Consider the following 15165-nt stretch of genomic DNA (forward strand, 5'->3'; position numbering starts at 1 on the left):
CATTTACTTATGTCAATCCAGGGATGTCTCAGTTATTTATACAGAAATGAGAGCTATGTCATCATGATGTAAGATCTACGCACTTCTGGAATAAAAGCTGGAAGTAAGGTAGTTTATAGGATTTAAATCACATGATCAGGGCATGCTGAGGTGACAAAAGACAAGTCTTTCTGCAGAATGACTTGGACAATATTTCGTTACATATGATCTGATTTCTTAAGGTAAGTGTATTGTGACATTTGCCTGCATTAAAAATAGTGTGGCCAGCAGGAGCAGGGAGGTGATCATCTCCCTGTAATCAGCACTAGTGAGGCCACTCCTTGAGTACTGTATTCAGTTTTGGGCCACTTGCTACAAAAAAGACATTGAGGCCCTGGAGCACGTCCAGAGAAGGGCAGCGAAACTGGTGAGGGGTCTGAAGCACAAGTCCTATGAAAAGCAGCTGAGGGAGCTGGAATTGTTTAGTCTGGGGAAGAGGAGACTCAGAGGAGACCTCATTGCACTCTACAACTTCCTGAAGGGAGGTTGTGATCAGGAGGGGTTTGGCCTCTTCTCCCAGGCAACAAACAGAACCCAAGGAAATGGCCTCAAGTTGTACCAGATGAGGTTTAGGTTAGACATTAGGAAGAACTTTATCTTTCAGAGAGTGGTTAGACACTGGTATGGCCTGCCCAGGAAAGTGGTGGAGTCGCTGTCCCTGGCAGTGTTCAAGAAGCAACTTGGATGAGGAGCTACGAGGTATGGTTTAGTAGCTTGTGATAGCAATGGTAATGGGAGGACTATTGGACTAGATGATCTTGGTGGTTGTTTCCAACCTTGTGATTCTATGATTCCATGATTCTATGATTCTTTGACTTGTGCTGCCAACCTACTAGTCTATGGCATGCACAGATCTCTACTATCCTGTGTCATTCCTGCTAACTCCATGTAGATGTCTTGGACAAATTAAAGAATCTCAAATTACACTGTATGCATTAGTCTAGACTTGAAAATTAAGCATTGTTTTTTTTCTCTGTCACCTGAAACCCACACGCCTAGAACTAAATGAGTAAATTGTTGTTCTAACTCTGTTAATCCTTCTATTAGCTAACCTTGATGCTACTGTTACTCCTGGAAGTTGTGTAATCATTCTCTTTATAAAAATGTGATGCAGCTTGAAAAACAATATTGTTAGGTAGCTGATAGGAAATTCTGATTCTTTAAAATAAAAAACTCGATGTTGCTATGACTTGCCATATAATGTCTGACCATTTAACTAGCTAACAGGGGCTAGATTTAATTGCTTTTATTGATGCATCCTACCTAATAAATTCAAGTCCATGACTTAAAGTATAATAAATTATTGGGAATGGTCTCATAGTTTTTCAGAAAGTAACCTTCAGAGAAAATTTAAAATAGTTATAAATACAAGTAAAGAATTTTGCTGATACTTTCAGTTTTATGAAAGCTTTGCTTTTATCTCTCCAGAAAAAGATTAAAGATGAAAGGGACAGAACAGAATTTTTTTTACTGGTTCTGTTATATAAGTTAATTATAACTTTCTTAGAGAAAAAAAGAAAAAAAAAAAAAAGGGAATTTAAAGTATTCCGCTTTCCATCTTTAAATATTACCCCACAAAATAAAATTTCTGCAAAAGGAATTCGGGGAAAAAAAAAAAAAGGTGTGTTAGCATTTCAACTTAGTATTTTCAGATTTACCTGCTAGACCAAAGTCTTAATATATCCAAATTTGCAAGTAATATCTCAAGGACTTCATGAAACACATGAGATAATTTATTGTAATTAATTTATTCATCTTTTTTAGCATTCTGAATAGCACATATTTACATAGGTTGCTCTGAAAGTAATTCCTCTTATTTATTTCCATGGAAACTAGTACAGATACAAAGAGAACAGTAACACTATTTGGTAGAGCAAATTCTCAACTAAAAAACATTATTTCCCTTTCCACAATGCCTTTCCACATGCTGTGAACAGCAGCCTGCATGCTGTGCTCATAAAAATCTGCATCGGTGGAGGTAAACCTCTGTTGCTGTCACCACTGCTGAAACGCATCACCCACCACTTCACTGTGTAAACATCCACTGTTTTATCTCCTTTAAGAATTGACGAATATCACTAGTTGCAAGTTTTTCAGCATGGAGGAATTCAATGATACACCTCTGTTTCATATACACTTCCATGTCAAGTGCCATTTTGTCAGACTGCCCAACTGCTACCATCTGTTACATGGCCAGAAAATGTAATGGAATATTGATGGGAAGGTTCATTTTGTACTGCTTTACCATCAACACCTGCCTCTGATGTTGTAGATCATTGTAATAAAATAGGAGGCATTACTTTCAGTGAATCCCTTGTAAGATTGTATTGACTGTGTTTTTATCACAAGCTGATTAGCATGCAGTTGTGATTGATGAGATAGAAACTGACAGGCAGTATTAAGAAAAAGGACATCAATTATAAAAATTGTTTTAATTTCTATGTAATAAGTTGAACAACATGTAAATGCAACTTAATATAGAATTGCTGTTTAATGTCATGCTAAATTGTCTCATAAGTTGTGAAGTCATTACCTGTACGTATGTATGCACCTTTGTTGCCCAGAGATATGGTGGATGTCTCATGTCTGTTCATTGTAGGGGAGTTGGACTATATGACCTCTGAGAGTTCCTTCCAACTCAAACAATTCTATGGTTCCATAAGATGGTTAGCAGTTATTTTGTGAAACTTTATGTATACTAATTGTGGTGTCCTAGTTTAAATGGTAAGATGTTTTTTGTTTGTTTGTTTGTTTTTTAATGTTCTCCAGTATGGCTGCTCTCCTGCTTTCAGCTGGGGCAGCTGATTTTCTTCATACCGTCTGGTACTATGTTGTGTTTTGGCTATAGAAAACAAACAAACAAACAAAAAAAAAAAAAAAAAACCAATGCTGATAAAGCACTGTTGTTGTTGTTGTTGAGCAGTACTATACAGTGCTAAGGATATTTCAGTCCTGCCAGGGAGGGAGACTGTAGGGGAACAAGGAATAGCCTGCACAGGAACAAAAATAGCACCATATGCAAGTTTGTCAGTGCTTATTGAACTAATAAGAGGCTGAAGGTGACAGTTTCCTGGAGGAACAGGTGGTGAGATGTGACCACTACTAGCTGGAATCAAGACATCAATCCATGGAGTGGTGACGTGAATTCTTCACCAAAGAAAATATTAATGATGCAACCCTCAGTGAGTAAAGTGATGCTCACTGTCTTTGGGAATAGAGGAGAGGTAATCCTTCTGGATTTCTTGGTATGCAGACAAGCCATTACCTCTGGCTTATACATTTTGAGATGACTTCCAGAGTCAGGCCAGAGAACAAGACAACCTTTGTCTTGTAATGCACTAAGGCCAGACCTCTGACAAGTTTGAAGATTGTGGTGCACACTGCCAGTCTTTGCTGAACTATCTTTCCACATCCAACAGGTAGTCTGGGTTTGACATCTTTTGCCTTCCGCCTGGCCAATGAAGGATGAGATGCAAAGCAGCTGTGAAACAACAGGTCAACTCAAATGATGCAGATTTTTACAAGTGTGGCATGTAGACTCTTGTTTGTTGCTGTTGAAAATGCATAGTTAATGGTGGTGTCTACACAGAAAAATAGTTTTGTAACTGAGAATTTGCTCTATCAAATAGCACTATTCTTCTCTTTGTATCTGTTGTAGTTTCCATGGAAATAAATAGGAGGCATTACTTTCAAAGTGTCATAAATGTTATTATCATTGCTATTGTTTTTTATTTGTGGGGTATTTCTTTTTTTTTTTTTACTTTTTCTGTCTTAGTAAATAATTTTAATCTCAAACCACAAGTTCTACTTTGTTGTTATTTCTCAGTTCTCTCTGTTAACCCACTGGGAGAATGGGGGTCAGTGAACTACTGTGTGGTGCTTTAAACTGATGGGTTAAACCACAGCAACCACAAAATACAAATTACCCCGAAAGCCAATAAATAGCCTCCAGACTGCCATCCTCTCTAAAATTTATTGTTGCAATAAATAGCTAGTGCATGAGTGCAATGAATATAAACTGTGTGAAACTATAAGAATACACAAAGGGAAAAAAATAATTTGAAACAAATGCTCCAGCTCTGAGTACCCTGGTGATTACTGCTAAACACACTACAGTTGATCAGTATCTTACATTAAAGGAAAAAGAAATGAACTCAGTATTTTGATGCAGCACAGTGAGTATCGAGTAGAGAATTCTTAATTTACTGGCCATACTCCTATTCATAAAACCCAGATGCTCTTGTCCATCATTACTGTCAAGACACACTGGTGTCTCATGTTCCAGTTACTGTATACCAAGACCACCAGATTCTTTCCTTGTAGCTTCTCCCCAGATAGTCAGTCCCAGTCTTTTCCTTTGCAAAGAGTTACTCCTTCCCAGCTGCAATAAATATGCTCCAAGAGGTTGATTCCATCATTATCCAAAATATTAAAATGCAGATGACGGACATATAACTTCCCAGATTCTATTATTTTTTACATTATTTGAAGATGTATATCATTTACCTTTATCCTGATCTTCATGTGTTTTGAGGATGTTATGGTTTTATGATTTTTGGTTATTGATATTCCACATTACAACACCATGTAGTGCACTGGGAGTTAAAACTGTTAATGTTTTAGTTCAGGGCACCTGTCTGGAAGAGAAGAATTACATATCCCAGAAGACCTTGCATTCAGAGAGGAGATATAACACCTGGCAAGGTCACAAGACCTTCAATTATTTTTCAGCTCTCCTCCCTGCTGCTCGACCTGACTGTACATCTCACCTCAGCATTATGGTGAGGCCTTTCCATCTTTCAGACACTCTCCATTATATTTATTAGCTTCAATTCAAATTATACTGTATTATAGTGTGTTATCTTGCATTCCGATATCTTATTTAGTAAATTAGTTTGTTTCTCCACAAAGCTGTGGGGAGTTGGCCAGGGAGCTAGTTGCTGCTCATGTTGCTGGTTACCATTTAGGAGTAGTTGGTGAGTAGTGGCACAGTGTACCAGTATGTATGTAAATCATAGAATTGTAGAATGGTTTAGGCTGGACCTTTCTTTTCCTTTTCTGTCTTAGCAAATAGTTTTTATCTCAAAACTTGAGCTCTGTTTTGTTTCTGATTCTCTCCCTCATCCCACTGGGGGAAGGGGATGGTGAATGACTGTGTAGTGCTGAGCTGTTCATCATGTTAAACCATAACACATTCATTTAATGATTTTTTTTCAGTGGTTTGAGGTCAGTCTGGGATTTCTGTATGATTTGGTTCTGTCTGAGATACATAGTTTATATATGATTGCTCTGTCTCTCCTCTGGATCGGTTGTTTCTTGTAGGAAGTAAATTAATGGAATGAGAATCCCAGTTTGAACACATAATCTTTTTTTTTTTTTTTTTTTTTTTTTTTTCATAGAACTTGTCTGCTAAGGTGAGACCTGAAGTTTAGTGAAGTTTCCTGATCTAAATGTGTATGTTCCTGATCTAAATGTGTATGTTCCTGATCTAAATGTGTATGTTTGGTGGCCCTGCTAGGCAGGGGGGTTGGAACTACATGATCCTTGAGGTCCCTTCCAACCCGGGTGATTCTGTGATTCTGTGATTCTGTGATTCTGTTTAGTTACAGCTCCCATGACTATGTTACTACACATAGTACAGGTAAGAAATCCCAAAGATAGTATAGAGAAGAAAAAAGAGTAATCATATACTGTTTAATTGAAAGTTTGATGAAAAGCAATATTTTTTTTCATGAAAGCTAATGCTAAACAAAGATAATTGAATATTATCAGAAGAGTAAGATATACTTGTGTTCTTCTAAATGTGACAGGTTATTTAAGACACCTTTGAATGCCAATGAAAAAAAAGTTCAACTAGACATAATTATCAGTGTACAGTGGAAGAATCATGATTGAGATATTAAGCAGCAATTTTAAAATTCACAAATCCATATAGACAAAAAAGAATTTTAAACAGTGGACTGAAATGGAGGGGTATCATTGGTTTTGAAGAGAGTTTAGAAGTTTACTCGACAACATACACACACATAAATGTGTTCCAGGTATAATAATTTCCATCTTTGGTCTTCAAATATTTATGGACCTATCATATGTTAATTTAGACATCAATTAGTGTGTAGATATTTATCTTTTTAATTTTTCCTTGTAAATCATGTCTTACAGTACTTCGATAATTTTGTTACTCTTCTCTGAATATTTTCTGATCTATCAAAATGTTTCTAGGAATGCTGAGTCTGAACTGGCACACATGGCAGACCTCTATGTGAAATGGAACAATGAATCAATGCTAATGTTTTGACAGGGTTGGGTGTGAGGGAACGGGGGATTTTGGATATCTAAACTAACTTTCAACCTGTCAAAGAGTTTCCAAAGTTGCAGTGGTTGTACTGCATAGTGATTCCACGCTGATTGACAGCAAAGATCTACCGTGTTACCTTCTCAACAGAACAGGGGAGAAAATTCTGAAAAAAATCTCATGGTTTGAAATAAGAACAGAGAGATTGCTCACCAATTACCATCGCTGAAAAACCAGAACCAGCATAGGGAAACTAATGTAATTTATTGCCTATAGCTAATAACAGACTACTACATCAAGAAGCTAAAAGCAAACTAAAAAGCTTATATCCATTCATTTTCTTTTATCTCCTCTCCTCAAGCTGTGCAGAGGAATAGGGAACTGAAATTATGGTCAGTTTATAAGTCTTCATCAGCAGTGTGTCCCATTTGGAGCTGTTACTGGCTCTTCTTTGACATGGTACAGCTTCTCTTAGAGGCCATCCCTAAAGCCCCCACTCCCCAGATAAAAACTTACTATGTAGGTCCAGTACTGACTGGGAGTTCTATGATTGGGAAATTGATTATATATATACTCTAGCAGACAGTTGAACTGTGAAGAAAGATATTATCAACTATTCATTTCGTTAATGAAATTACATGAGAGGTCGAGAGATTAAGAAAATTAGATAAATGAAAGAAAATATAGAATGAAAGAAAAAAAATTGCTAAGATCAAAGAAAAGGAAGAATGAAAATTGAAAGAAAGAAAGTAACAAAACAGGAAACAAAAGTTGTAATGATGAGAAAGATATTGTCCAACTGGAGAAGAAATATATGCAGACTGACTAGGAATCTGAGTGACTATTCTCTGTCCAAGCAAGTTGGATTTGGAAACTACAGGCTTCTTACATTAAGTACTTTCTTTGTTCTCTCTCTCTTTGGAAGACATTATATTGCGTGTTCAAGTACTTTAGAAGAAAGAATATTACAGTCAAAATCGAAAAAATTTTGCTTGGATGACCTATTTGCATATTATCTATATTTTTAAAACAAGTTATCAGACATATAAAACAGAAAAAGGTAAGATAAAATAAAAATCTGAAAATAAAGGCTAGCAACAATGAAAATTGACAAGAAATGGACACAGTTTTTGAAAATAAAAGTAGAAATAAATAAAATAACAGAAAGAAATTGGGGGGAAAGAAAAACGATATTTTCTGATAATCTAGTTGAGTGAAAGATCACAGAAAGTAAAAGTATTTCATGTTTGGGTTGTGCTTTTCAGGATCTTAATAGCACTTCAAAACTTATGATCACAAAAATTTGGTGACATGAAGGCTGTGTGGATTGAGTCTATTTCTGTCTCTCTGGGAAATAAAGAGACTGAGGCTTATGGGCATCTTGAGAAAATTAAGTCCATAGAGATTATCTGGTTTTGAACTCAACATGAGTTCACTTTTTTAAGATTCAAGGGCTGGATTTCCACTGCTTGAACTCAATATCCACCATGTTAAGATCTTCAAATTAACGGATATTTCACATGCTCCTAAACTGTATTTGGGAGTCAGAGGCATTCAGTGCAATCTAGTAACTTCTTCAATGAGGGCTCCTCCAAAAGTAATGCTTCCTATTTTTTTACGTTGGCCAATGATTTAAAAGGTGGATGCTGGTGGTAAGGCGCTAGAGGTTGAACCTTTCCACCAATATTCCATTATGTTTTGTTGATGCGTGACAGAAGCAGGAGAGAGGCACTCTGACAAAATAGTGTTTGACATGGAAGTGTTTTTGAAGCAAAGGTGTGTCACTGAATTTCTCCATGCTGAAAATATTGCACCCATTTGCATTCATCAATGCTGGCTGAATATTTAATAGAGACCAAACCATGGATATGAATACAGAGAGGCAGTGAGTTGTGTGTTTCAGCAGTGATAACAGTGACAGCAGGTCAGTTCTGTTGGTGCAGATTTTTATGAGTGCAGTATGCAGGCTCTTGTCCATTGCTGGTGGAAGTGCAAAGCTAATGGTGGTGACTATGTTAAGAAAAATGTTTTGTAGCTGAAAATTTGCACTATCAAGTAGTGTTATTGTTTCTCTGCATCTGTTCTAGTTTCCGCTGAAAAAAATAGGAGACATTCAGGGTGACATATGTAGTTCTGGATATACATGCACCAAATTCCAGCTAGAGTTTCTGCAGTAGGATTATTACTCAGTCTTTTACCTTATGCACAGGATTCTGGGAAGCTCATGTTGGATAAACCAGAGAATTTATACTGAATCCATTACAGAATGCAAAATTTGGTAAATAGTCAGAGGTCTATGTAATGACTTGAAGAAGGGAAAAAATAAAATGTTGAGCCATAAATGAATAGTGTCCTAGTTAGAATGTAATTAATGTTAGTTTATTGGGGTAGGCTTCTACTATATTCATAGGGCTTCCACTATGGTCATGCTAGAAGAATGTAATTAGGAAAAGTAAATAAGTGTCAGGAAACACTGCAGTGATAAAGCCAATTCAACATGTAAGTGTATTACATAAATATCTCAGAAATGTTCCCACCTAAGGGGAGAAAAATTGTGCATTCAGAAGTAACTGAGAAACATTAAAAAAAGGTAAGCAAATTTCTAAGACATATCAGAAATGACTGAAGGTGGATTTTCAACTGGTAAATTACATAAATACAGTAAAGTTAGTGGGCCCATGATAACCATAAGAAAATCTTCTTAGATAATTTTAAAAGTGTCTATGTATCAATACAGGTAACTACCTCAATACTATGGCTCCTTGGAAAAAGTGACTTAAATTTGGACACAACAATCTTAGGTATTGAAATGCTGATATACTTCTCAAATTTATCCTTAGGCCCTTACTTATAACTTCAGAACATACAGAATTAAGCTCTTGAATAACCCTTGAATGATGGAGTGGAACTCTTTTGTATATATACACTACATTAATCTCCAAATAATTTGAAATGTTTGTCTCACTGTAGGGGAACAGCTATTAAAGATTTGTAATGATGAATGGAAATAGTAAACTATGGAATAGTGAAATTTTACTTTAAGTCAGCAGCATACTAGAAATATCTGTTTCCCACCCCAAAAGCAGAAATCATTCCGCTCTAGTCATTCTGTCTTCCCTTTTATTACTTTCCTTTAGGATATGATATTATTTAAGAAAGTTGTGTATATTTTTCCTACACTAAAGTCTAAACCATGTCCCAAGAAGAGGAACTCCTAAGTATCATTCTAACAGCAAAACAATGAGTAGTTAAGTAAGTGTAATTTTAATAGTACACATTATAATCTATATGAATCAGAGACTATTATTAGGAATAAATTAACTGCACACAGGTTGAATAAAAGAGTTTCAACTCTTATATTTCCGTAATCAAAGACTTACGTCTGCCTAGTTAATTTAATATAGCATCGCTTTCTCAGAATGAATGTGTAAATGCTCCTCTAAAGACTCTGGAAGATCTGAAAATCAGTCATTTTTGCAAGGTTAGTTTTCATCTGCAGTACCTATTTTCTCACTAAGCAAACAAACTGGTAAAAGAAGAAAATGTACTGAATGCAAGAAGTACAGATTATATTCTGTGTGGTTTTAAATAGAATGAAAAATGTAAATGTAAGCAGTTAGATAGCTTTCCTTATTAAACAGGAATAGGGTAAGAAACTCTTGACAGTTTGTAAAAAAAATAATGATCATAATAAAGAAGCAAATTCTTCCTTCATTTGTATCTAACTGTATTAATAGTAAATTGCAGTAAAAACATCTTAGACATGACATCCATAGTCTTTATTTCATAAAATACATGCATTTGATGTGAGAATTTTTTAAATTAGTCATTATTGATGAAGATCAGAATAAATCTTGAAGAAAACTCATAATTTATGTATTTTCCAGTAGCTGCCAGTATTGTGCTACTATGTATGTTTTAAATATGTGACGTACTTCCTTCTATTAGAGAATAAATCTATTTCTTTCTGGGGGAGTTTTCTCTATTCTTTACAGTTTATATAAGTGAAAACCTTTTAAGTGGCTCAGGAAAATAGGTAAATTACAGAAAATCTTGTTTCAGGTAAAAAACAGTGTTTCATGCTGAGAATAGCTGAGTCATGCAATTATCAAATGGAATTCATATGAACTTCAGTATTTGTATGGAGAACAAAGTTTATTTAAAGCATTTTTTTTAATAACTCTAACAGTTTCCCAAGAACAAAGAATAAAACTCCAAACTTCGCAGTTAAAAAAGTATGTATGTTAACAAAAGATTATTGCACTTAGTTACATGATTTCTTTGTTGATGAGCTTCTCTATTTACAGTATTTTTACTGTGGTAATACTGACAACATGTTATGAATTTTTTAATGAACATGGAGAAATCTATACACTCAGTTCTCAAACTAAGGGAGTTAACATCATCAGTAACAAAATAAACCACTTATAAATAAAATCAAAGCAAAATCATACAACGAAGAAACTTTACACGTTCAGAACAAGAATTTATTAGAGCATGGAATCAATTTTTTAATGATCTTATTCAAAGTTCTGATAAGATGTGACCTCATCTATTTCTATACTCAGGATGTTATAGTGCTAATATTAGAATCATAGAATCCTTGCAGTTGAAACTGTCCTTTAAAGGCCATTTAGTCCAACTCCCCTGCATGTACACCTAAATCAGGTTGCCCATGGCCTGATCCTGAAGGGTGAGAAGGGCACTGTAGTAAAAGAGAGAAAAAGGCTTCACAGGGACTAAGGATGGGGAGGTGGGGGGAGTGAAGGGGGTAGTAAGAGATAGTTTATAGAAGCAAGAATGTAGAAGTTGTTAGAAAAATAAGGGATGGCAGACACTGGGTCTGGGATAGTGAGGGGGATGAAGGCCATACAGATAAGGTTTGAGAACAGCCTGGAGAAATCTGGCAGGGTGGTGATTAGATGTCTATAGGGCAAGAAGAAACCAGTCTGAGTGCTGACCTCCCAAAAGGTTAGAAGTTTATAGTGAGGAAGACAATGAAGCCTTCATGAGGAAGACCACAAATCTTCATCCCATGCACTACACAGGTGCAAGAGGGGAGGGTCTGCATGCTAATGAATTCTCAGGGGTGTAAAGAATATGTACCTGAATTCCAGGAAAACTATTGATTATGTATTAGGTCAGCCTACATCTGTAGCATGCTTTTTTCAGACAGTGTGCAAGTTAGGAGGAGCTATCCCCTTTGCACCCAGCGTATCACAGTGCTGATTAAACATACCTGCTTTTATAGCTACTTTGTGGTTACAGAGTCTAATTCTGCACATCAATCCAGCCTCGCCATGAAAGTCTCCAGGGATGGGGCAACAACCATATCTCTGGACAATCTGTTCCAGCACCTCACCACTGTCACTGTAAAAGACTTTTTCCACATATCTAACTTAAATCTAAAATTAAAACTTTAAAGTTTGAAGCTATTTCCCCTTCTACTCTTCTAAAGGGTCCGTTCCCTTCATTCTTTTAGATCCCCTTTCAATATTGAAAAGTTGCTATCAGGTCACCTTGTATGCTTCTCTTATCGAGACTGAACAGTCCCAGCTCTTTCAGCCTGTTTGCTCTTGTAAAAGAGGTGTTCTCCCTCAGATAATTTTTATGGCCCTCCTCTGGTCAGGTCCCAACAAGTCTATGTACTGAGAACTCCACATCTGGACACAGTACTCCTGGTGAGGCCTCACTAGTACAGAACAGAGCAGTAGAATCACCTCCCTTGACGTACTGATTGCACTGCATTTAATAAAGCTTGGCCTTCTGGGCTGCAAAGGCTCATCTCTGGCTCATATCCAGCTTCCCATCCACCATTTTCCCCAGATCTTTTTTTGGCAGGGCTGCACTCAATCCTTTCATACCTCAGCTTGCATTGGTAGCAAGAGCTGCTTTGACCCAGGCACAAGACCTTCCTCATCAGGTTCACCTGGGCCCACTGCTCAAGCCTGTGTCTGGTGTGTCAACCACACCCCACAACTAGGTGTCATCAGCAAACTTTTTGAGAGTGCACTTGACTCCACTATTGTAGTCATTGATGTAAATATTAAACTGTATCAGTCCCAGCACTAAATTCTGTGGGACACCACTCATCACTGATCTCCATCCAGACATTCAGCCACTGATCACCACTTTCTGGACTCGATTCTGCAGTCAATTCTTTGTCTACTTAAGAGTCCACCCTTCACATCTATATCTTTCCAATCTGGAAACAAGAATGTTGTGGGATACTGTGTCAGATGCCTTACTGAATTCCAGGTAGATAAAAATTACTCTTCCATTGTCCATTGATGTAGTGACACCATCACAGAAGACTACTAGGTTCTCCTTGGTGAAGCTATGCTGGCTCTCCTGTATCACCTCCCTGTCTTCCATGGGCCTTAGCATAGTTTCCAGGAGGATCTGTTCCATGATCTTCCCTGGCACAGGGGTAAGACTGACAGGTTACTATTTTCCCAAGACCATCCTTTTTACCCTTCATAAAAACAGATGTGATACTGCCTTTTTTCCCAGTCTCTTGGGACTTTACCTGATTGCCACACCTTTTCAAATGTCATTGAGAGTGGCTTGGCAGCTACATCCGCTAATTCCCTATCAACTCTGGGATGCATCTCATCAATACCCACAGACCTGATGGAATCATAGAGCAGCTTGGGTTGGGAGGGACCTTTAAGATCATCCAATACCAACCTCTGTGCTATAGTCAGGGACACCTTCCACAAAACCATGTTGCTCAGAACCCCTCCTGCCTGGCCTTGAATGCCTCCAGGGAGGAGGCATCCATAGCCTCACTGGACAGCCCTGTTCCAGTTCACACTACACTCACAGTAAAAAATTTCTTCCTAATACGTAGTCTAAATCTACCCTCTTCCAGTTTAAAGCCATTTCCCCTCATCCTGTAGCTACATACACTTGTGAAAAGACCCTCCCCACCTTTCCTGTAGTCCACAAACTTGTGGATGTTCAGATTCCTCAGGTGGTCATGAATCTGATTTTCATTTACAGTGGGAGGGATGTTGCTTTCCCAATCTCCTCCTACCAAACCAAGCATTTGAAAGCTGTGCAACAAGCAGTTATGAGAGAAGGTTAAGGAAAAAAGTTATTAAATACCACAGATTTCTCTTTGTCTGTTGTTACCAGCTTTCTGCATCATTCTTTCAGGGGAGTATGCCCCCCTGGACTTTCCTTGTCTGGTTGAGGTACCTGTAGAAGCCTTTTTTTGTTCTTCCTGGTACCCCTAGCCAAGTTCAGTTCAAGTTGGGCCTTGTATTTCTTGACTCCATCCTACACAGCCTAGCAGCTTCCATCTACTCTTCCCATGGTGTCTGTCCCTGTTTCCACTGCCTCTGCATTTTCTTCTTGCTCTTCAGTTTGACCAGCAGGTCTCAGTTCAGCCATGCCGGTCTTTTGTCTTCCTTTCCTGACTTGCTACACCTGGGGGTGGAGATCTCTTGGACCCTGAAGAAAGCCTCCTTAAAGATCTGCCAGCTCTGCCCTGCACCCATGCCCATGAGAACAGTATCCAAGGGTGTTTTATGGATTAAGCTCTACTAAAATTTAGCATCCTAATTTTAGTCTTTGCCTGTCTCATAATGCCTTGAAATGTGAACTTAACCACAGCATGGTCACTACAGCCCAGGCAGCCTCCAGTCCTCATGACACCAGTTTGTTTGCATTGGTAAGAAACAGGTCCAGTATTGCAACTCTCCTGGTGGGACCATCTATTACTTGACTCAGGAATTTATATTCAGTGCATTCCAGGTGCCCCCTAGATTGCTTACATCTGGCTGTGCTACTTTTCCAGCAGATATCTGGGTGCTGAAATCCCTCAGCAGGATGAGAGCTGGTGATTGTGATACCTGCTTTAGCTGGAGGTAGAAGGCCTCATTGACCAGCTCTGTTTGATCAGGTGGCCTGTACTAGACACGGATCACACACTTTGCTGCTTCAGTCTCTAATTGTCATCCATAGGTTTTCAACTTGCTCATGACTATTTTTTAGTGACAGTTCCTCACATTCTATTTCCTTCCGAATGGAGACAGCAAGATCCCCTCCCCTTCGTTTTGAGTTATGATATTATTTATTATTCTTGAGTTACAATAATATTTTAAATGTTAACAATTCTGTGTACTGATGAGTAACTGGAAAAAGGAAATAGCCTAAAATGGAAATAATTATGTTTTTATACATGCATGTTGTGAGTATGTACATATAAATATGCATGTTAAAAGAATTAAAAACTTGAAATATTCATCATTAAGATATCTAGGAATGCTAGACTAAAAGCTATATATGCAAATATAATTCAGCCTTACATATATAAATATCATGAATTGTGGCTTAATTAAATTATTAGGAATTATTGTCTGAAATATCATAAGCCTGTATTCCAGTATAAAATTGTACAATTGTTTTCACAGAAATAATATTTTGAATCAGAAAATAATATATATTTAATCAACGAATAAATAGTATTTGCTCCTTCTACCTACTGAAAAAATAATTCTTTTTTGTCTGAAAGGAAGAAATATTTTGGAACAGAGAATTAGTTTCTCTGAAGATATTTGATATTATATTCCAAGGCTGGTATCTATACATAACATGTTATGCTTTCACTGCTTTACTTGATGTTTCTTGCAGATATCACTGTTGAGGGCCATATACCAGAATCCAGAGTAGGTATAGTAAGGGTCTTCTACTATATTACCATCATAAATCATATAAATGGTCCAGGTTGAAAAGGACCACAATGATCATTGAGTTTCGACTCTCCCACCAACCACTAGACCAGGCTGCCCAGAGCCACAACCAACCAGCCCTTGAATGCCTCC

Source organism: Tetrao urogallus (assembly GCF_951394365.1).
Source record: "Tetrao urogallus genome assembly, chromosome: 1".
Classification (NCBI taxonomy): domain Eukaryota; kingdom Metazoa; phylum Chordata; class Aves; order Galliformes; family Phasianidae; genus Tetrao; species Tetrao urogallus.